This window comes from Phyllobates terribilis, unplaced genomic scaffold (genome assembly GCF_046119375.1).
Source record: "Phyllobates terribilis strain yellow unplaced genomic scaffold, ASM4611937v1 Scaffold_5__5_contigs__length_657084704, whole genome shotgun sequence".
Lineage (NCBI taxonomy): Eukaryota > Metazoa > Chordata > Amphibia > Anura > Dendrobatidae > Phyllobates > Phyllobates terribilis.
Window position 1 is genome coordinate 652996259 of NW_027362765.1, and position 20218 is coordinate 653016476.

Consider the following 20218-nt stretch of genomic DNA (forward strand, 5'->3'; position numbering starts at 1 on the left):
AAGGGAGGAGAACCAATTAAGGCGGGGGGGGGGGGGTGGAACGAGCAGCTGTCTACCCTTAGCAGGAGGGCTCCTGATTACAAACCTCTCCTGCTGCTGCTGCTGCTGGCTGTCCAGCAGCAGACTGAAGGTGGCTGCTGCTGTGCACAGGTATATAAAGGCTCAGAGCCTATTATGACACGCGCAGCCAGCGTTCCATTGCCACATTCCATCTACTGCAGGCAGGATACCTGGCTGGCTGAATGTCGCTGAGAAGCTCACAGAGACCGCCATAAGCAACAGTTTAACAGAATGCCACAGACTAATCAACCAAACTTTTTGGGTTGGGTTCTCTTTTATAGTCTGCAGGCATTAAATGAAAGAAGTCAGTGTTCCAGCAGAAGGAGACAACGTTTCAGAAAAGGCATTGTAGCAAACCAAAAAAGAAATTTTAAGCGCAGCAGAGTAACCAGCGCACATACCTGTTAGCTCAGGTGAGTTTAAAAGGCTGCTGTTGATAACAAGGGCATTTGCTAAATAGATGGTGTGTGTGCAACAATATACTGAAAGGTCAATTATATTGTGCAGCTTATCTCACCACCTGTAGTTATTTAGGTGAAAGCTCCAAAATGCTTGCCTAATATGTCTGTTTATCCAAAAGGAAGTAAAAAGGGAGAGCTAGAAAGATAGCATTGCATCACATTACATGGCAATGCAATGCACAGTTGCTGAAGTTGAACCAAAATGAGCTTGTAATCTGGCTTCTGCAACTTTGAACATGAAAAATCCAATGAGGAGAAGAAAAGCAAAGCCAAAGAGTCCATCCCAAAATCCGACAAACAAGCAAAATGAACAAAAAACATTGAATTCAATTCTTTCTGATTTTAGAAACTGCATTAAAGAAGGGGTGCACCGGTCCTGGAGATACTGCAATACCAGGTCAATGCGTGGAGTGGACAGAGCAAGCTCTTTTTCCATGTCCCTGTTCTAAAAATCCATTTAATATATGGTCCCCAGATAGGGGACGTATCAGATATTAAACTGATAAGAACAGATACTACACTTGATCTTAGCCAAAAGGCCGAGAAGCGATAACCAGAATTGGTTTCAAACTACGGAGCCACCCAAGGATCCTGAAAAGTCCATTTGTGGAGATGAGCTCCTGGACTCCCGTTAAGAAGACATGTTGTCAACCTCTAGATCCCTTACATGCCTGCACTTTTCGGCTTGCTGCTGCTGCAGTCCACGCGTTTTAGATCTGCATAACTCCACCTCTTTAAACACAGCACCTTCACCCCCTGCTGTTCCCACCCGCCTCAACACCGTTGGAAGGGAGGAGAACCAATTAAGGCGGGGGGTGGGGTGGAACGAGCAGCTGTCTACCCTTAGCAGGAGGGCTCCTGATTACATACCTCTCCTGCTGCTGCTGCTGCTGGCTGTCCAGCAGCAGACTGAAGGTGGCTGCTGCTGTGCACAGGTATATAAAGGCTCAGAGCCTATTATGACACGCGCAGCCAGCGTTCCATTGCCACATTCCATCTACTGCAGGCAGGATACCTGGCTGGCTGAATGTCGCTGAGAAGCTCACAGAGACCGCCATAAGCAACAGTTTAACAGAATGCCACAGACTAATCAACCAAACTTTTTGGGTTGGGTTCTCTTTTATAGTCTGCAGGCATTAAATGAAAGAAGTCAGTGTTCCAGCAGAAGGAGACAACGTTTCAGAAAAGGCATTGTAGCAAACCAAAAAAGAAATTTTAAGCGCAGCAGAGTAACCAGCGCACATACCTGTTAGCTCAGGTGAGTTTAAAAGGCTGCTGTTGATAACAAGGGCATTTGCTAAATAGATGGTGTGTGTGCAACAATATACTGAAAGGTCAATTATATTGTGCAGCTTATCTCACCACCTGTAGTTATTTAGGTGAAAGCTCCAAAATGCTTGCCTAATATGTCTGTTTATCCAAAAGGAAGTAAAAAGGGAGAGCTAGAAAGATAGCATTGCATCACATTACATGGCAATGCAATGCACAGTTGCTGAAGTTGAACCAAAATGAGCTTGTAATCTGGCTTCTGCAACTTTGAACATGAAAAATCCAATGAGGAGAAGAAAAGCAAAGCCAAAGAGTCCATCCCAAAATCCGACAAACAAGCAAAATGAACAAAAAACATTGAATTCAATTCTTTCTGATTTTAGAAACTGCATTAAAGAAGGGGTGCACCGGTCCTGGAGATACTGCAATACCAGGTCAATGCGTGGAGTGGACAGAGCAAGCTCTTTTTCCATCTCCCTGTTCTAAAAATCCATTTAATATATGGTCCCCAGATAGGGGACGTATCAGATATTAAACTGATAAGAACAGATACTACACTTGATCTTAGCCAAAAGGCCGAGAAGCGATAACCAGAATTGGTTTCAAACTACGGAGCCACCCAAGGATCCTGAAAAGTCCATTTGTGGAGATGAGCTCCTGGACTCCCGTTAAGAAGACATGTTGTCAACCTCTAGATCCCTTACATGCCTGCACTTTTCAGCTTGCTGCTGCTGCAATCCACGCGTTTTAGATCTGCATAACTCCACCTCTTTAAACACAGCACCTTCACCCCCTGCTGTTCCCACCCGCCTCAACACCGTTGGAAGGGAGGAGAACCAATTAAGGCGGGGGGTGGGGTGGAACGAGCAGCTGTCTACCCTTAGCAGGAGGGCTCCTGATTACATACCTCTCCTGCTGCTGCTGCTGCTGGCTGTCCAGCAGCAGACTGAAGGTGGCTGCTGCTGTGCACAGGTATATAAAGGCTCAGAGCCTATTATGACACGCGCAGCCAGCGTTCCATTGCCACATTCCATCTACTGCAGGCAGGATACCTGGCTGGCTGAATGTCGCTGAGAAGCTCACAGAGACCGCCATAAGCAACAGTTTAACAGAATGCCACAGACTAATCAACCAAACTTTTTGGGTTGGGTTCTCTTTTATAGTCTGCAGGCATTAAATGAAAGAAGTCAGTGTTCCAGCAGAAGGAGACAACGTTTCAGAAAAGGCATTGTAGCAAACCAAAAAAGAAATTTTAAGCGCAGCAGAGTAACCAGCGCACATACCTGTTAGCTCAGGTGAGTTTAAAAGGCTGCTGTTGATAACAAGGGCATTTGCTAAATAGATGGTGTGTGTGCAACAATATACTGAAAGGTCAATTATATTGTGCAGCTTATCTCACCACCTGTAGTTATTTAGGTGAAAGCTCCAAAATGCTTGCCTAATATGTCTGTTTATCCAAAAGGAAGTAAAAAGGGAGAGCTAGAAAGATAGCATTGCATCACATTACATGGCAATGCAATGCACAGTTGCTGAAGTTGAACCAAAATGAGCTTGTAATCTGGCTTCTGCAACTTTGAACATGAAAAATCCAATGAGGAGAAGAAAAGCAAAGCCAAAGAGTCCATCCCAAAATCCGACAAACAAGCAAAATGAACAAAAAACATTGAATTCAATTCTTTCTGATTTTAGAAACTGCATTAAAGAAGGGGTGCACCGGTCCTGGAGATACTGCAATACCAGGTCAATGCGTGGAGTGGACAGAGCAAGCTCTTTTTCCATCTCCCTGTTCTAAAAATCCATTTAATATATGGTCCCCAGATAGGGGACGTATCAGATATTAAACTGATAAGAACAGATACTACACTTGATCTTAGCCAAAAGGCCGAGAAGCGATAACCAGAATTGGTTTCAAACTACGGAGCCACCCAAGGATCCTGAAAAGTCCATTTGTGGAGATGAGCTCCTGGACTCCCGTTAAGAAGACATGTTGTCAACCTCTAGATCCCTTACATGCCTGCACTTTTCGGCTTGCTGCTGCTGCAATCCACGCGTTTTAGATCTGCATAACTCCACCTCTTTAAACACAGCACCTTCACCCCCTGCTGTTCCCACCCGCCTCAACACCGTTGGAAGGGAGGAGAACCAATTAAGGCGTGGGGTGGGGAGGAACGAGCAGCTGTCTACCCTTAGCAGGAGGGCTCCTGATTACATACCTCTCCTGCTGCTGCTGCTGCTGGCTGTCCAGCAGCAGACTGAAGGTGGCTGCTGCTGTGCACAGGTATATAAAGGCTCAGAGCCTATTATGACACGCGCAGCCAGCGTTCCATTGCCACATTCCATCTACTGCAGGCAGGATACCTGGCTGGCTGAATGTCGCTGAGAAGCTCACAGAGACCGCCATAAGCAACAGTTTAACAGAATGCCACAGACTAATCAACCAAACTTTTTGGGTTGGGTTCTCTTTTATAGTCTGCAGGCATTAAATGAAAGAAGTCAGTGTTCCAGCAGAAGGAGACAACGTTTCAGAAAAGGCATTGTAGCAAACCAAAAAAGAAATTTTAAGCGCAGCAGAGTAACCAGCGCACATACCTGTTAGCTCAGGTGAGTTTAAAAGGCTGCTGTTGATAACAAGGGCATTTGCTAAATAGATGGTGTGTGTGTAACAATATACTGAAAGGTCAATTATATTGTGCAGCTTATCTCACCACCTGTAGTTATTTAGGTGAAAGCTCCAAAATGCTTGCCTAATATGTCTGTTTATCCAAAAGGAAGTAAAAAGGGAGAGCTAGAAAGATAGCATTGCATCACATTACATGGCAATGCAATGCACAGTTGCTGAAGTTGAACCAAAATGAGCTTGTAATCTGGCTTCTGCAACTTTGAACATGAAAAATCCAATGAGGAGAAGAAAAGCAAAGCCAAAGAGTCCATCCCAAAATCCGACAAACAAGCAAAATGAACAAAAAACATTGAATTCAATTCTTTCTGATTTTAGAAACTGCATTAAAGAAGGGGTGCACCGGTCCTGGAGATACTGCAATACCAGGTCAATGCGTGGAGTGGACAGAGCAAGCTCTTTTTCCATCTCCCTGTTCTAAAAATCCATTTAATATATGGTCCCCAGATAGGGGACGTATCAGATATTAAACTGATAAGAACAGATACTACACTTGATCTTAGCCAAAAGGCCGAGAAGCGATAACCAGAATTGGTTTCAAACTACGGAGCCACCCAAGGATCCTGAAAAGTCCATTTGTGGAGATGAGCTCCTGGACTCCCGTTAAGAAGACATGTTGTCAACCTCTAGATCCCTTACATGCCTGTACTTTTCGGCTTGCTGCTGCTGCAATCCACGCGTTTTAGATCTGCATAACTCCACCTCTTTAAACACAGCACCTTCACCCCCTGCTGTTCCCACCCGCCTCAACACCGTTGGAAGGGAGGAGAACCAATTAAGGCGTGGGGTGGGGAGGAACGAGCAGCTGTCTACCCTTAGCAGGAGGGCTCCTGATTACATACCTCTCCTGCTGCTGCTGCTGCTGGCTGTCCAGCAGCAGACTGAAGGTGGCTGCTGCTGTGCACAGGTATATAAAGGCTCAGAGCCTATTATGACACGCGCAGCCAGCGTTCCATTGCCACATTCCATCTACTGCAGGCAGGATACCTGGCTGGCTGAATGTCGCTGAGAAGCTCACAGAGACCGCCATAAGCAACAGTTTAACAGAATGCCACAGACTAATCAACCAAACTTTTTGGGTTGGGTTCTCTTTTATAGTCTGCAGGCATTAAATGAAAGAAGTCAGTGTTCCAGCAGAAGGAGACAACGTTTCAGAAAAGGCATTGTAGCAAACCAAAAAAGAAATTTTAAGCGCAGCAGAGTAACCAGCGCACATACCTGTTAGCTCAGGTGAGTTTAAAAGGCTGCTGTTGATAACAAGGGCATTTGCTAAATAGATGGTGTGTGTGCAACAATATACTGAAAGGTCAATTATATTGTGCAGCTTATCTCACCACCTGTAGTTATTTAGGTGAAAGCTCCAAAATGCTTGCCTAATATGTCTGTTTATCCAAAAGGAAGTAAAAAGGGAGAGCTAGAAAGATAGCATTGCATCACATTACATGGCAATGCAATGCACAGTTGCTGAAGTTGAACCAAAATGAGCTTGTAATCTGGCTTCTGCAACTTTGAACATGAAAAATCCAATGAGGAGAAGAAAAGCAAAGCCAAAGAGTCCATCCCAAAATCCGACAAACAAGCAAAATGAACAAAAAACATTGAATTCAATTCTTTCTGATTTTAGAAACTGCATTAAAGAAGGGGTGCACCGGTCCTGGAGATACTGCAATACCAGGTCAATGCGTGGAGTGGACAGAGCAAGCTCTTTTTCCATCTCCCTGTTCTAAAAATCCATTTAATATATGGTCCCCAGATAGGGGACGTATCAGATATTAAACTGATAAGAACAGATACTACACTTGATCTTAGCCAAAAGGCCGAGAAGCGATAACCAGAATTGGTTTCAAACTACGGAGCCACCCAAGGATCCTGAAAAGTCCATTTGTGGAGATGAGCTCCTGGACTCCCGTTAAGAAGACATGTTGTCAACCTCTAGATCCCTTACATGCCTGCACTTTTCGGCTTGCTGCTGCTGCAATCCACGCGTTTTAGATCTGCATAACTCCACCTCTTTAAACACAGCACCTTCACCCCCTGCTGTTCCCACCCGCCTCAACACCGTTGGAAGGGAGGAGAACCAATTAAGGCGGGGGGGGGGGGTGGAACGAGCAGCTGTCTACCCTTAGCAGGAGGGCTCCTGATTACAAACCTCTCCTGCTGCTGCTGCTGCTGGCTGTCCAGCAGCAGACTGAAGGTGGCTGCTGCTGTGCACAGGTATATAAAGGCTCAGAGCCTATTATGACACGCGCAGCCAGCGTTCCATTGCCACATTCCATCTACTGCAGGCAGGATACCTGGCTGGCTGAATGTCGCTGAGAAGCTCACAGAGACCGCCATAAGCAACAGTTTAACAGAATGCCACAGACTAATCAACCAAACTTTTTGGGTTGGGTTCTCTTTTATAGTCTGCAGGCATTAAATGAAAGAAGTCAGTGTTCCAGCAGAAGGAGACAACGTTTCAGAAAAGGCATTGTAGCAAACCAAAAAAGAAATTTTAAGCGCAGCAGAGTAACCAGCGCACATACCTGTTAGCTCAGGTGAGTTTAAAAGGCTGCTGTTGATAACAAGGGCATTTGCTAAATAGATGGTGTGTGTGCAACAATATACTGAAAGGTCAATTATATTGTGCAGCTTATCTCACCACCTGTAGTTATTTAGGTGAAAGCTCCAAAATGCTTGCCTAATATGTCTGTTTATCCAAAAGGAAGTAAAAAGGGAGAGCTAGAAAGATAGCATTGCATCACATTACATGGCAATGCAATGCACAGTTGCTGAAGTTGAACCAAAATGAGCTTGTAATCTGGCTTCTGCAACTTTGAACATGAAAAATCCAATGAGGAGAAGAAAAGCAAAGCCAAAGAGTCCATCCCAAAATCCGACAAACAAGCAAAATGAACAAAAAACATTGAATTCAATTCTTTCTGATTTTAGAAACTGCATTAAAGAAGGGGTGCACCGGTCCTGGAGATACTGCAATACCAGGTCAATGCGTGGAGTGGACAGAGCAAGCTCTTTTTCCATCTCCCTGTTCTAAAAATCCATTTAATATATGGTCCCCAGATAGGGGACGTATCAGATATTAAACTGATAAGAACAGATACTACACTTGATCTTAGCCAAAAGGCCGAGAAGCGATAACCAGAATTGGTTTCAAACTACGGAGCCACCCAAGGATCCTGAAAAGTCCATTTGTGGAGATGAGCTCCTGGACTCCCGTTAAGAAGACATGTTGTCAACCTCTAGATCCCTTACATGCCTGCACTTTTCGGCTTGCTGCTGCTGCAATCCACGCGTTTTAGATCTGCATAACTCCACCTCTTTAAACACAGCACCTTCACCCCCTGCTGTTCCCACCCGCCTCAACACCGTTGGAAGGGAGGAGAACCAATTAAGGCGGGGGGTGGGGTGGAACGAGCAGCTGTCTACCCTTAGCAGGAGGGCTCCTGATTACATACCTCTCCTGCTGCTGCTGCTGCTGGCTGTCCAGCAGCAGACTGAAGGTGGCTGCTGCTGTGCACAGGTATATAAAGGCTCAGAGCCTATTATGACACGCGCAGCCAGCGTTCCATTGCCACATTCCATCTACTGCAGGCAGGATACCTGGCTGGCTGAATGTCGCTGAGAAGCTCACAGAGACCGCCATAAGCAACAGTTTAACAGAATGCCACAGACTAATCAACCAAACTTTTTGGGTTGGGTTCTCTTTTATAGTCTGCAGGCATTAAATGAAAGAAGTCAGTGTTCCAGCAGAGGGAGACAACGTTTCAGAAAAGGCATTGTAGCAAACCAAAAAAGAAATTTTAAGCGCAGCAGAGTAACCAGCGCACATACCTGTTAGCTCAGGTGAGTTTAAAAGGCTGCTGTTGATAACAAGGGCATTTGCTAAATAGATGGTGTGTGTGCAACAATATACTGAAAGGTCAATTATATTGTGCAGCTTATCTCACCACCTGTAGTTATTTAGGTGAAAGCTCCAAAATGCTTGCCTAATATGTCTGTTTATCCAAAAGGAAGTAAAAAGGGAGAGCTAGAAAGATAGCATTGCATCACATTACATGGCAATGCAATGCACAGTTGCTGAAGTTGAACCAAAATGAGCTTGTAATCTGGCTTCTGCAACTTTGAACATGAAAAATCCAATGAGGAGAAGAAAAGCAAAGCCAAAGAGTCCATCCCAAAATCCGACAAACAAGCAAAATGAACAAAAAACATTGAATTCAATTCTTTCTGATTTTAGAAACTGCATTAAAGAAGGGGTGCACCGGTCCTGGAGATACTGCAATACCAGGTCAATGCGTGGAGTGGACAGAGCAAGCTCTTTTTCCATCTCCCTGTTCTAAAAATCCATTTAATATATGGTCCCCAGATAGGGGACGTATCAGATATTAAACTGATAAGAACAGATTTTTTTTAATTTGGCTATCCCCTGCAGAGGGATAAAACCGTTTATTAAAACTTTAACAATTTACAAGCATAATTACACAAATACCAAACATTAAAAGACAAATGAAATTTACAAAACAAAAAAATACAAAGATTTTAAATAATTAGGTTCCATTGGTCAACAAGCCATTTTTTGGAAATATGTACATTCTTCTTTTTGTCAATTAAATAATAAGTATACATTTCACATAAACATAAACTTAAAACATCATTCACTGATAAAACATCTTGTTTAAAAATAGCAATGTTGCGCGCTTTCCAGAGAGATGACTTGGCGCAGTTCACTGTCTTCCAAGCCATTGTGTACTGGTCCATTGTGGGGCATTCCATAAGTCCGTATAGCACAGTTTTATATGTAAAGTCCTTGAGGTCTGCCACCCTTTCCAGTAGGGGGAGCAGTCTTCTCCAGAAATCCTTTGCAAAATTACATGTCCATAATAGATGTTCCACCGTTTCCTCGTCTTGGCATCCGGCTCTTGGGCAGATGGCAGACCTCACAAATCCTCTTCTGTATTGGAATGCCCGGCAAGGAAGACAGCGGTGCATGCAACTCCAAGCCAGATCTCTCTGTTCATTAAAAAGATAAAAAACGTTAATCATTTTCCAGATAGACATAGATTTGTCATCATCATATCTGTCAACATTACATATTTCCTCACTTTTACGTATTTCTTTAATTAGTTTCTTACTATTTCTTAATTCCTCTATTTTCTTAGTCCCTAAATTAAAATCGGACACTATTTTCCTTAAAATCTCATAATGCGTCGACAAATTAAAAGCATGGGGCACAGATATATTAACTTCATACCATCCAAACTTTCTCATAAAAAATCCTGTATTAAAACGCATAAAAAAGGACCAATAGTGATTCTTAAAAAGGGCATTAAAACAGTAAACGAACAGATGGATTAAAAGAAACCTATTAAAATCTGGAAAATCTTTACCACCTTTTACTTTTGATTTCATCACGATTTCTCTTTTCAGCTTTTCCATTTTTGAGTTCCAAAAGAAGGTAAAGCAGGTTTTGGTTATCTTTTTTAAAACATTAACAGGCGGGGGGAAAACCATGCTAAGATACAATAAAAGAGGTAAAATCACCATCTTTAAAACCAATACTTTACCCTCCATTGTAAGTCTCCTCATGTTCCACATACATATTTTCGTATTTACTTTCTGTGTAACTGTTTCCCAACTATTATAACCATCATTATTTTCAGTGAATGATATACCTAAAATGGAAATGGATTCGGAGACATTAATTGGTACATCACGTAAAATCATCCCCCCAACACTTAAAATGTTACACTTATTAAAATTGATTTTAAAACCAGAAGCTAGACAAAAGGATTGCACTTGATGGAGAGTGGCCGTAAGTGATGGTGCATCTGTACACAAGACCGCCACGTCATCCATGTAGCCTACAACCTTGGCCTCCAAACCACCGCTTCCAGGCAGAGGGACACCGCATATCTGTTTATTTTGGCGTATTGCACATAACATTGGTTCCAGTGCACAGATAAACAGTAGGGGGGACAGAGGGCATCCCTGTTTCACCCCTGACCGTAAAAATACCTCTTGTGTCTTAAAACCATTCACTAAAATCTTACTTGTACAATCCTTGTAAAATGCTTTAAGCGATAGTAAAAACCCTTCTGGTATGCCCATTTTCTCTAAAACTTTAAAAAGATAAAAGTGTGAGACACGGTCAAATGCTTTTTCAAAATCAATAGATAAAATCGCCATTTTCCCCTTTCTGTCTTTCACATCCTCAATACAGTCTTTCACTAAATTCAGATTGTCCCATATACTGCGCCCCGGCACCCCACACACTTGATTAGAATGAATAACTTTGCTGATGACTTCTTTTAGACGATTTGCACAAATTTTAGCCATTATTTTATAGTCACAATTTAAAAGTGTTATTGGTCTCCAGTTTTCTAATTTTGATTTATCACCTTTTTTGTATAGGAGGGAGACTTCACCTTTCTTCCAGGAATTTAATAAAACCTTATTATTAAAAACCTCAGTAAACAAATAAAACAAATCATCTTTTAAAATATCATAAAAACATACATAAAATTCTATTGGGATGCCATCAGGACCAGGGACCTTTCCAGTTTTAAAACTTTTAATAGTTTTTAACACTTCTTGTTCCGTTAAAACTTGGGATAAAAACTCTTGGGATGCGGGATCTAAAACAGCTGTTAGTCCTTGCAGCGAATCATCCATTAATTTATTATCTATATTTTTTCCATTAAAAAGATTAGAAAAAAAAAACTCAACTTTACCCAGCATATTTTTTATATTATTCTCACCATCTATATGGTCAATTATCACTTTTTCTTTTTTATTTTTCCTAAAAAAACATCTGGAACACTTTTCATTTTCTTCTATATGTTGTACTCTAGAACGAAAAATTATCTCTTTTCCTTTTTGTTCTAGCCATTTTGAAATCTCTTCTTTAAGTTTGAAATATCAAGTTGTACATCTATCCCATTGTCTCTGAGCTTAAATAATGTTTGTAGGCGGGTATTTAAAATTCTATATTCTTCATATTTTTCTTTGGCTCTACATATACTCTTTTTAATAAAAAAGTCTTTTATTTTTACTTTCATTCTATCCCACCATACACTCATAGTCTCATTTGTTTTTTTCCCTTTTCTACATTTCCTATAAAACTCAATAAAATCTGATAAAATCTGCGGGTCGGTTAAAAGGGATACGTTCATTTTCCAGCTTTTCTTACCACATTTTTTGTTGTCATTTACTTTTATGGTAAAGGATAAAAGTTTATGGTCTGAAAATATATTAGTTAAAACTTCACATTTGGCAGGTATTGTTTTATCTGAACCAAAAATAAAATCAATCCTAGAGCTACAATTAGCATTGCTCCAAGTGAAACCGGCATCCTCTGGGCTGTCACTATGACACTCTTTATATATGTCTATCAATTTAGCATCTTTGACTATATCATGTAGCATACCTGAGGTTTTATCGTAGTTCCTGCTTACAGAGCTGGAGCGCCGGTTTTCACCTTTTAAAACACAATTAAAATCCCCTGCTAAGATAAAAGGTTCAGAGTTATTAATAAATAATGGTAAAAGATCAAGCATTTCGGCTCTTTCATTTTTCTCTGGGGATCCATAAAAATTTAAAAACTGCCATCTAATACCATCAATAAAAGCTTTCACTAATAAAATACGACCTGGTAAAATTTCCTGAATAAAATCAATTAAAACGTTCCCTTTAAAAAGTATGGCTACACCCGCTGATCCTGCAGCATTCGATCCGGACCAGACAGATGGCCCACACTTCCACTCATCTTTATATTTTTGATATGACATTTCATGTGGGATATTACATTCTTGCAGAAAAAATACAGATGCAGTAAAACACGTAAAAAAATTAAAAAGAGCAGTTCTTCTCGTGTTAGATTTTATGCCTCTCACGTTGAGGGAAATACCTTTGAGTTCAGCCATCATTAGAAAATGTAGAAATTTTACTTAGGTAACTAAGAGCAACGGATTTACCTGTCCGATGAACCTGATCAGACCACTGGGCTTGCGCCTCCCTCCTCATCTGATAGTATCGTCACGAGAGTCTCCGTGGAGGAGGAAAGATTACCACATTTATATAAACCCGACGCTACACTGGCATAGCTCGGAGGGCTGGCTGGCAGAACCCGCTGGGTCTCCATTGGCTGGCCATGCAGTTCCTCATCAGGTGGGTCCCCGAGGGGTTCCGCCGCCCCTGTTTGACCTGTAGAAGGTCGTCCTATAGGAGGAGGTTGCGCACAAGGCAGAGCCTCTGACTCTTCAGAGGCAGCAAGATCCCGGTCCCCACCTGTAGCAGCGGAGACCGAAACCCCTGAGGGTCCAGCGTCCACGTCCCCTTCTGGAGAAGTGTCCATCTGTTCACCTCCTGCTGCCTCCTCCGAACCACCCTTTTTCTTTTTCTTAGGACCCACCTTTATCCACTCAGCACCCTCAGCACTAGGAGACCCAGACTGGGCATGGGCTTCTGTGTCGGCCTTTTGCCGGTCCCTTTTGACCTTACCAGTAGTGCCCTTCTGCTCCTTCTCAGCCCTCCTTTTGGACTCCCGCAGGTCCTGCAGCCAGGTTTTGGGATTTGGTATTTTACCTGTCATAGACTCTGGAGACACTTCACTATTTGGTACGCCCTTATTATCTCCAGAGGCTCCAGGTTGTTGTTCCTCCTCCTGAGGGGTGGTCTGATCTTTTGGTCCTTGGTCGGACGTCTTGGACTTCCCCTTTTGCTCATCTTCCCGAAATCTGTGAGGGCAAGAAAAATAAAAGTGACCTGGAGTCTGGCAAAAACTGCATTTCTTTTCCTTAGGGCATTCTTTTGTCTCATGTTCTTCACTAGCACAATTTCTACATGATACATGACAGTTTTCTTTTGAATGACCATAGCGCCCACAATTTCTGCAATATACTGGCATCCCAGAAAAGAAGAAATCCCCATTTGTTTGCCCAATTTTGAAACGGGCAGGGGGGAGCCGTATACCACCTGGTGTATTTGGATCTCTTGTACACTTCACAAGGAATTTCCACTTAGATGTCCATATGTTATATTCGTTTAATATCTTCCCAATACATTTAACACTTTTAAAATAAATTGCTAGAAATGACATTACTTCTGGAGCAGAAACAAAGGGCGAAAATATTTTTACAATAACCAGTCTTACCTCATCCAGGACGTGCTCAACAATTTGTATCCCTTTCAAAACAGGACTATTTTCAACTTTTTTTAACTTTTCTAGTACATCTCTAAAAATACCTTCTCCGGTGAATGTGATGTCATAGTCACCTCTTCTGGGATAATCCTGGATGGAGAGAATTTCATTCCTTTGTACGCCAAGAAGGTTCCTGAGCACGTCCTGGACTACATACCCTAATTTCCTCATATCCGAGCCACCCGCCGTGAAGTGAACTCGGATAGAGTTTTTTAGCCTCGCATAAAGAGGCACGAGGTTAGGGTCAACCTCCATGGAAAAACGCAACAAGGTTGCAAATTGCAGCCGCTTGCAATCTGCGCTCCCAGTGTTCTTGCAGCGAAAAACACCTGGAAGCTGGGGGATCGCAACTCGTTACCCTGGGACTAAGCCCTCTCCCTAATAGCAGCAAGCAGGTTAAGTCCACCAAAGTGGACGATCCTGCCAGGCCAAGGAGAGGGGTACCCGAGTGCCCTTCAACCACAATCTCCTGCAATAAAGCACTTGATCGTAGCCAAAAGGCCGAGAAGCGATAACCAGAATTGGTTTCAAACTACGGAGCCACCCAAGGATCCTGAAAAGTCCATTTGTGGAGATGAGCTCCTGGACTCCCGTTAAGAAGACATGTTGTCAACCTCTAGATCCCTTACATGCCTGCACTTTTCGGCTTGCTGCTGCTGCAATCCACGCGTTTTAGATCTGCATAACTCCACCTCTTTAAACACAGCACCTTCACCCCCTGCTGTTCCCACCCGCCTCAACACCGTTGGACGGGAGGAGAACCAATTAAGGCGGGGGGTGGGGTGGAACGAGCAGCTGTCTACCCTTAGCAGGAGGGCTCCTGATTACATACCTCTCCTGCTGCTGCTGCTGCTGGCTGTCCAGCAGCAGACTGAAGGTGGCTGCTGCTGTGCACAGGTATATAAAGGCTCAGAGCCTATTATGACACGCGCAGCCAGCGTTCCATTGCCACATTCCATCTACTGCAGGCAGGATACCTGGCTGGCTGAATGTCGCTGAGAAGCTCACAGAGACCGCCATAAGCAACAGTTTAACAGAATGCCACAGACTAATCAACCAAACTTTTTGGGTTGGGTTCTCTTTTATAGTCTGCAGGCATTAAATGAAAGAAGTCAGTGTTCCAGCAGAAGGAGACAACGTTTCAGAAAAGGCATTGTAGCAAACCAAAAAAGAAATTTTAAGCGCAGCAGAGTAACCAGCGCACATACCTGTTAGCTCAGGTGAGTTTAAAAGGCTGCTGTTGATAACAAGGGCATTTGCTAAATAGATGGTGTGTGTGCAACAATATACTGAAAGGTCAATTATATTGTGCAGCTTATCTCACCACCTGTAGTTATTTAGGTGAAAGCTCCAAAATGCTTGCCTAATATGTCTGTTTATCCAAAAGGAAGTAAAAAGGGAGAGCTAGAAAGATAGCATTGCATCACATTACATGGCAATGCAATGCACAGTTGCTGAAGTTGAACCAAAATGAGCTTGTAATCTGGCTTCTGCAACTTTGAACATGAAAAATCCAATGAGGAGAAGAAAAGCAAAGCCAAAGAGTCCATCCCAAAATCCGACAAACAAGCAAAATGAACAAAAAACATTGAATTCAATTCTTTCTGATTTTAGAAACTGCATTAAAGAAGGGGTGCACCGGTCCTGGAGATACTGCAATACCAGGTCAATGCGTGGAGTGGACAGAGCAAGCTCTTTTTCCATCTCCCTGTTCTAAAAATCCATTTAATATATGGTCCACAGATAGGGGACGTATCAGATATTAAACTGATAAGAACAGATACTACACTTGATCTTAGCCAAAAGGCCGAGAAGCGATAACCAGAATTGGTTTCAAACTACGGAGCCACCCAAGGATCCTGAAAAGTCCATTTGTGGAGATGAGCTCCTGGACTCCCGTTAAGAAGACATGTTGTCAACCTCTAGATCCCTTACATGCCTGCACTTTTCGGCTTGCTGCTGCTGCAATCCACGCGTTTTAGATCTGCATAACTCCACCTCTTTAAACACAGCACCTTCACCCCCTGCTGTTCCCACCCGCCTCAACATCGTTGGAAGGGAGGAGAACCAATTAAGGCGGGGGGTGGGGTGGAACGAGCAGCTGTCTACCCTTAGCAGGAGGGCTCCTGATTACATACCTCTCCTGCTGCTGCTGCTGCTGGCTGTCCAGCAGCAGACTGAAGGTGGCTGCTGCTGTGCACAGGTATATAAAGGCTCAGAGCCTATTATGACACGCGCAGCCAGCGTTCCATTGCCACATTCCATCTACTGCAGGCAGGATACCTGGCTGGCTGAATGTCGCTGAGAAGCTCACAGAGACCGCCATAAGCAACAGTTTAACAGAATGCCACAGACTAATCAACCAAACTTTTTGGGTTGGGTTCTCTTTTATAGTCTGCAGGCATTAAATGAAAGAAGTCAGTGTTCCAGCAGAAGGAGACAACGTTTCAGAAAAGGCATTGTAGCAAACCAAAAAAGAAATTTTAAGCGCAGCAGAGTAACCAGCTCACATACCTGTTAGCTCAGGTGAGTTTAAAAGGCTGTTGTTGATAACAAGGGCATTTGCTAAATAGATGGTGTGTGTGCAACAATATACTGAAAGGTCAATTATATTGTGCAGCTTATCTCACCACCTGTAGTTATTTAGGTGAAAGCTCCAAAATGCTTGCCTAATATGTCTGTTTATCCAAAAGGAAGTAAAAAGGGAGAGCTAGAAAGATAGCATTGCATCACATTACATGGCAATGCAATGCACAGTTGCTGAAGTTGAACCAAAATGAGCTTGTAATCTGGCTTCTGCAACTTTGAACATGAAAAATCCAATGAGGAGAAGAAAAGCAAAGCCAAAGAGTCCATCCCAAAATCCGACAAACAAGCAAAATGAACAAAAAACATTGAATTCAATTCTTTCTGATTTTAGAAACTGCATTAAAGAAGGGGTGCACCGGTCCTGGAGATACTGCAATACCAGGTCAATGCGTGGAGTGGACAGAGCAAGCTCTTTTTCCATCTCCCTGTTCTAAAAATCCATTTAATATATGGTCCCCAGATAGGGGACGTATCAGATATTAAACTGATAAGAACAGATACTACACTTGATCTTAGCCAAAAGGCCGAGAAGCGATAACCAGAATTGGTTTCAAACTACGGAGCCACCCAAGGATCCTGAAAAGTCCATTTGTGGAGATGAGCTCCTGGACTCCCGTTAAGAAGACATGTTGTCAACCTCTAGATCCCTTACATGCCTGCACTTTTCGGCTTGCTGCTGCTGCAATCCACGCATTTTAGATCTGCATAACTCCTCCTCTTTAAACACAGCACCTTCACCCCCTGCTGTTCCCACCCGCCTCAACACCGTTGGAAGGGAGGAGAACCAATTAAGGCGGGGGGTGGGGTGGAACGAGCAGCTGTCTACCCTTAGCAGGAGGGCTCCTGATTACATACCTCTCCTGCTGCTGCTGCTGCTGGCTGTCCAGCAGCAGACTGAAGGTGGCTGCTGCTGTGCACAGGTATATAAAGGCTCAGAGCCTATTATGACACGCGCAGCCAGCGTTCCATTGCCACATTCCATCTACTGCAGGCAGGATACCTGGCTGGCTGAATGTCGCTGAGAAGCTCACAGAGACCGCCATAAGCAACAGTTTAACAGAATGCCACAGACTAATCAACCAAACTTTTTGGGTTGGGTTCTCTTTTATAGTCTGCAGGCATTAAATGAAAGAAGTCAGTGTTCCAGCAGAAGGAGACAACGTTTCAGAAAAGGCATTGTAGCAAACCAAAAAAGAAATTTTAAGCGCAGCAGAGTAACCAGCGCACATACCTGTTAGCTCAGGTGAGTTTAAAAGGCTGCTGTTGATAACAAGGGCATTTGCTAAATAGATGGTGTGTGTGCAACAATATACTGAAAGGTCAATTATATTGTGCAGCTTATCTCACCACCTGTAGTTATTTAGGTGAAAGCTCCAAAATGCTTGCCTAATATGTCTGTTTATCCAAAAGGAAGTAAAAAGGGAGAGCTAGAATGATAGCATTGCATCACATTACATGGCAATGCAATGCACAGTTGCTGAAGTTGAACCAAAATGAGCTTGTAATCTGGCTTCTGCAACTTTGAACATGAAAAATCCAATGAGGAGAAGAAAAGCAAAGCCAAAGAGTCCATCCCAAAATCCGACAAACAAGCAAAATGAACAAAAAACATTGAATTCAATTCTTTCTGATTTTAGAAACTGCATTAAAGAAGGGGTGCACCGGTCCTGGAGATACTGCAATACCAGGTCAATGCGTGGAGTGGACAGAGCAAGCTCTTTTTCCATCTCCCTGTTCTAAAAATCCATTTAATATATGGTCCCCAGATAGGGGACGTATCAGATATTAAACTGATAAGAACAGATACTACACTTGATCTTAGCCAAAAGGCCGAGAAGCGATAACCAGAATTGGTTTCAAACTACGGAGCCACCCAAGGATCCTGAAAAGTCCATTTGTGGAGATGAGCTCCTGGACTCCCGTTAAGAAGACATGTTGTCAACCTCTAGATCCCTTACATGCCTGCACTTTTCGGCTTGCTGCTGCTGCAATCCACGCGTTTTAGATCTGCATAACTCCACCTCTTTAAACACAGCACCTTCACCCCCTGCTGTTCCCACCCGCCTCAACACCGTTGGAAGGGAGGAGAACCAATTAAGGCGGGGGGTGGGGTGGAACGAGCAGCTGTCTACCCTTAGCAGGAGGGCTCCTGATTACATACCTCTCCTGCTGCTGCTGCTGGCTGTCCAGCAGCAGACTGAAGGTGGCTGCTGCTGTGCACAGGTATATAAAGGCTCAGAGCCTATTATGACACGCGCAGCCAGCGTTCCATTGCCACATTCCATCTACTGCAGGCAGGATACCTGGCTGGCTGAATGTCGCTGAGAAGCTCACAGAGACCGCCATAAGCAACAGTTTAACAGAATGCCACAGACTAATCAACCAAACTTTTTGGGTTGGGTTCTCTTTTATAGTCTGCAGGCATTAAATGAAAGAAGTCAGTGTTCCAGCAGAAGGAGACAACGTTTCAGAAAAGGCATTGTAGCAAACCAAAAAAGAAATTTTAAGCGCAGCAGAGTAACCAGCGCACATACCTGTTAGCTCAGGTGAGTTTAAAAGGCTGCTGTTGATAACAAGGGCATTTGCTAAATAGATGGTGTGTGTGCAACAATATACTGAAAGGTCAATTATATTGTGCAGCTTATCTCACCACCTGTAGTTATTTAGGTGAAAGCTCCAAAATGCTTGCCTAATATGTCTGTTTATCCAAAAGGAAGTAAAAAGGGAGAGCTAGAAAGATAGCATTGCATCACATTACATGGCAATGCAATGCACAGTTGCTGAAGTTGAACCAAAATGAGCTTGTAATCTGGCTTCTGCAACTTTGAACATGAAAAATCCAATGAGGAGAAGAAAAGCAAAGCCAAAGAGTCCATCCCAAAATCCGACAAACAAGCAAAATGAACAAAAAACATTGAATTCAATTCTTTCTGATTTTAGAAACTGCATTAAAGAAGGGGTGCACCGGTCCTGGAGATACTGCAATACCAGGTCAATGCGTGGAGTGGACAGAGCAAGCTCTTTTTCCATCTCCCTGTTCTAAAAATCCATTTAATATATGGTCCCCAGATAGGGGACGTATCAGATATTAAACTGATAAGAACAGATACTACACTTGATCTTAGCCAAAAGGCCGAGAAGCGATAACCAGAATTGGTTTCAAACTACGGAGCCACCCAAGGATCCTGAAAAGTCCATTTGTGAAGATGAGCTCCTGGACTCCCGTTAAGAAGACATGTTGTCAACCTCTAGATCCCTTACATGCCTGCACTTTTCGGCTTGCTGCTGCTGCAATCCACGCGTTTTAGATCTGCATAACTCCACCTCTTTAAACACAGCACCTTCACCCCCTGCTGTTCCCACCCGCCTCAACACCGTTGGAAGGGAGGAGAACCAATTAAGGCGGGGGGTGGGGTGGAACGAGCAGCTGTCTACCCTTAGCAGGAGGGCTCCTGATTACATACCTCTCCTGCTGCTGCTGCTGCTGGCTGTCCAGCAGCAGACTGAAGGTGGCTGCTGCTGTGCACAGGTATATAAAGGCTCAGAGCCTATTATGACACGCGCAGCCAGCGTTCCATTGCCACATTCCATCTACTGCAGGCAGGATACCTGGCTGGCTGAATGTCGCTGAGAAGCTCACAGAGACCGCCATAAGCAACAGTTTAACAGAATGCCACAGACTAATCAACCAAACTTTTTGGGTTGGGTTCTCTTTTATAGTCTGCAGGCATTAAATGAAAGAAGTCAGTGTTCCAGCAGAAGGAGACAACGTTTCAGAAAAGGCATTGTAGCAAACCAAAAAAGAAATTTTAAGCGCAGCAGAGTAACCAGCGCACATACCTGTTAGCTCAGGTGAGTTTAAAAGGCTGCTGTTGATAACAAGGGCATTTGCTAAATAGATGGTGTGTGTGCAACAATATACTGAAAGGTCAATTATATTGTGCAGCTTATCTCACCACCTGT

The 20218-nt window shown here is 43.4% G+C and overlaps 11 non-coding genes across 11 annotated transcripts; all 11 read right to left on the reverse strand.

The window, feature by feature from the left end:
- Nucleotides 1-881: 881 nt before the first annotated feature.
- LOC141149945 (U2 spliceosomal RNA) lies at nucleotides 882-1072 on the reverse strand. Its single transcript, XR_012246222.1, has one exon. It is a non-coding gene; the product is annotated as a U2 spliceosomal RNA (small nuclear RNA).
- Nucleotides 1073-2187: 1115 nt separating this feature from the next.
- On the reverse strand, nucleotides 2188-2378 carry LOC141274960 (U2 spliceosomal RNA). Its single transcript, XR_012323220.1, has one exon. It is a non-coding gene; the product is annotated as a U2 spliceosomal RNA (small nuclear RNA).
- A 1115-nt stretch (nucleotides 2379-3493) lies between these two features.
- LOC141274961 (U2 spliceosomal RNA) lies at nucleotides 3494-3684 on the reverse strand. The gene has a single exon (XR_012323221.1). It is a non-coding gene; the product is annotated as a U2 spliceosomal RNA (small nuclear RNA).
- Nucleotides 3685-4799: 1115 nt separating this feature from the next.
- On the reverse strand, nucleotides 4800-4990 carry LOC141274963 (U2 spliceosomal RNA). Its single transcript, XR_012323223.1, has one exon. It is a non-coding gene; the product is annotated as a U2 spliceosomal RNA (small nuclear RNA).
- A 1115-nt stretch (nucleotides 4991-6105) lies between these two features.
- Nucleotides 6106-6296, reverse strand: LOC141274965 (U2 spliceosomal RNA). The gene has a single exon (XR_012323224.1). It is a non-coding gene; the product is annotated as a U2 spliceosomal RNA (small nuclear RNA).
- A 1116-nt stretch (nucleotides 6297-7412) lies between these two features.
- Nucleotides 7413-7603, reverse strand: LOC141274966 (U2 spliceosomal RNA). The gene has a single exon (XR_012323225.1). It is a non-coding gene; the product is annotated as a U2 spliceosomal RNA (small nuclear RNA).
- Nucleotides 7604-8718: 1115 nt separating this feature from the next.
- Nucleotides 8719-8905, reverse strand: LOC141150422 (U2 spliceosomal RNA). Its single transcript, XR_012246628.1, has one exon. It is a non-coding gene; the product is annotated as a U2 spliceosomal RNA (small nuclear RNA).
- Nucleotides 8906-15294: 6389 nt separating this feature from the next.
- On the reverse strand, nucleotides 15295-15485 carry LOC141149927 (U2 spliceosomal RNA). The gene has a single exon (XR_012246205.1). It is a non-coding gene; the product is annotated as a U2 spliceosomal RNA (small nuclear RNA).
- Nucleotides 15486-16600: 1115 nt separating this feature from the next.
- On the reverse strand, nucleotides 16601-16791 carry LOC141274967 (U2 spliceosomal RNA). Its single transcript, XR_012323226.1, has one exon. It is a non-coding gene; the product is annotated as a U2 spliceosomal RNA (small nuclear RNA).
- A 1115-nt stretch (nucleotides 16792-17906) lies between these two features.
- LOC141274968 (U2 spliceosomal RNA) lies at nucleotides 17907-18097 on the reverse strand. Its single transcript, XR_012323227.1, has one exon. It is a non-coding gene; the product is annotated as a U2 spliceosomal RNA (small nuclear RNA).
- A 1112-nt stretch (nucleotides 18098-19209) lies between these two features.
- LOC141274969 (U2 spliceosomal RNA) lies at nucleotides 19210-19400 on the reverse strand. The gene has a single exon (XR_012323228.1). It is a non-coding gene; the product is annotated as a U2 spliceosomal RNA (small nuclear RNA).
- Nucleotides 19401-20218: the final 818 nt, after the last annotated feature.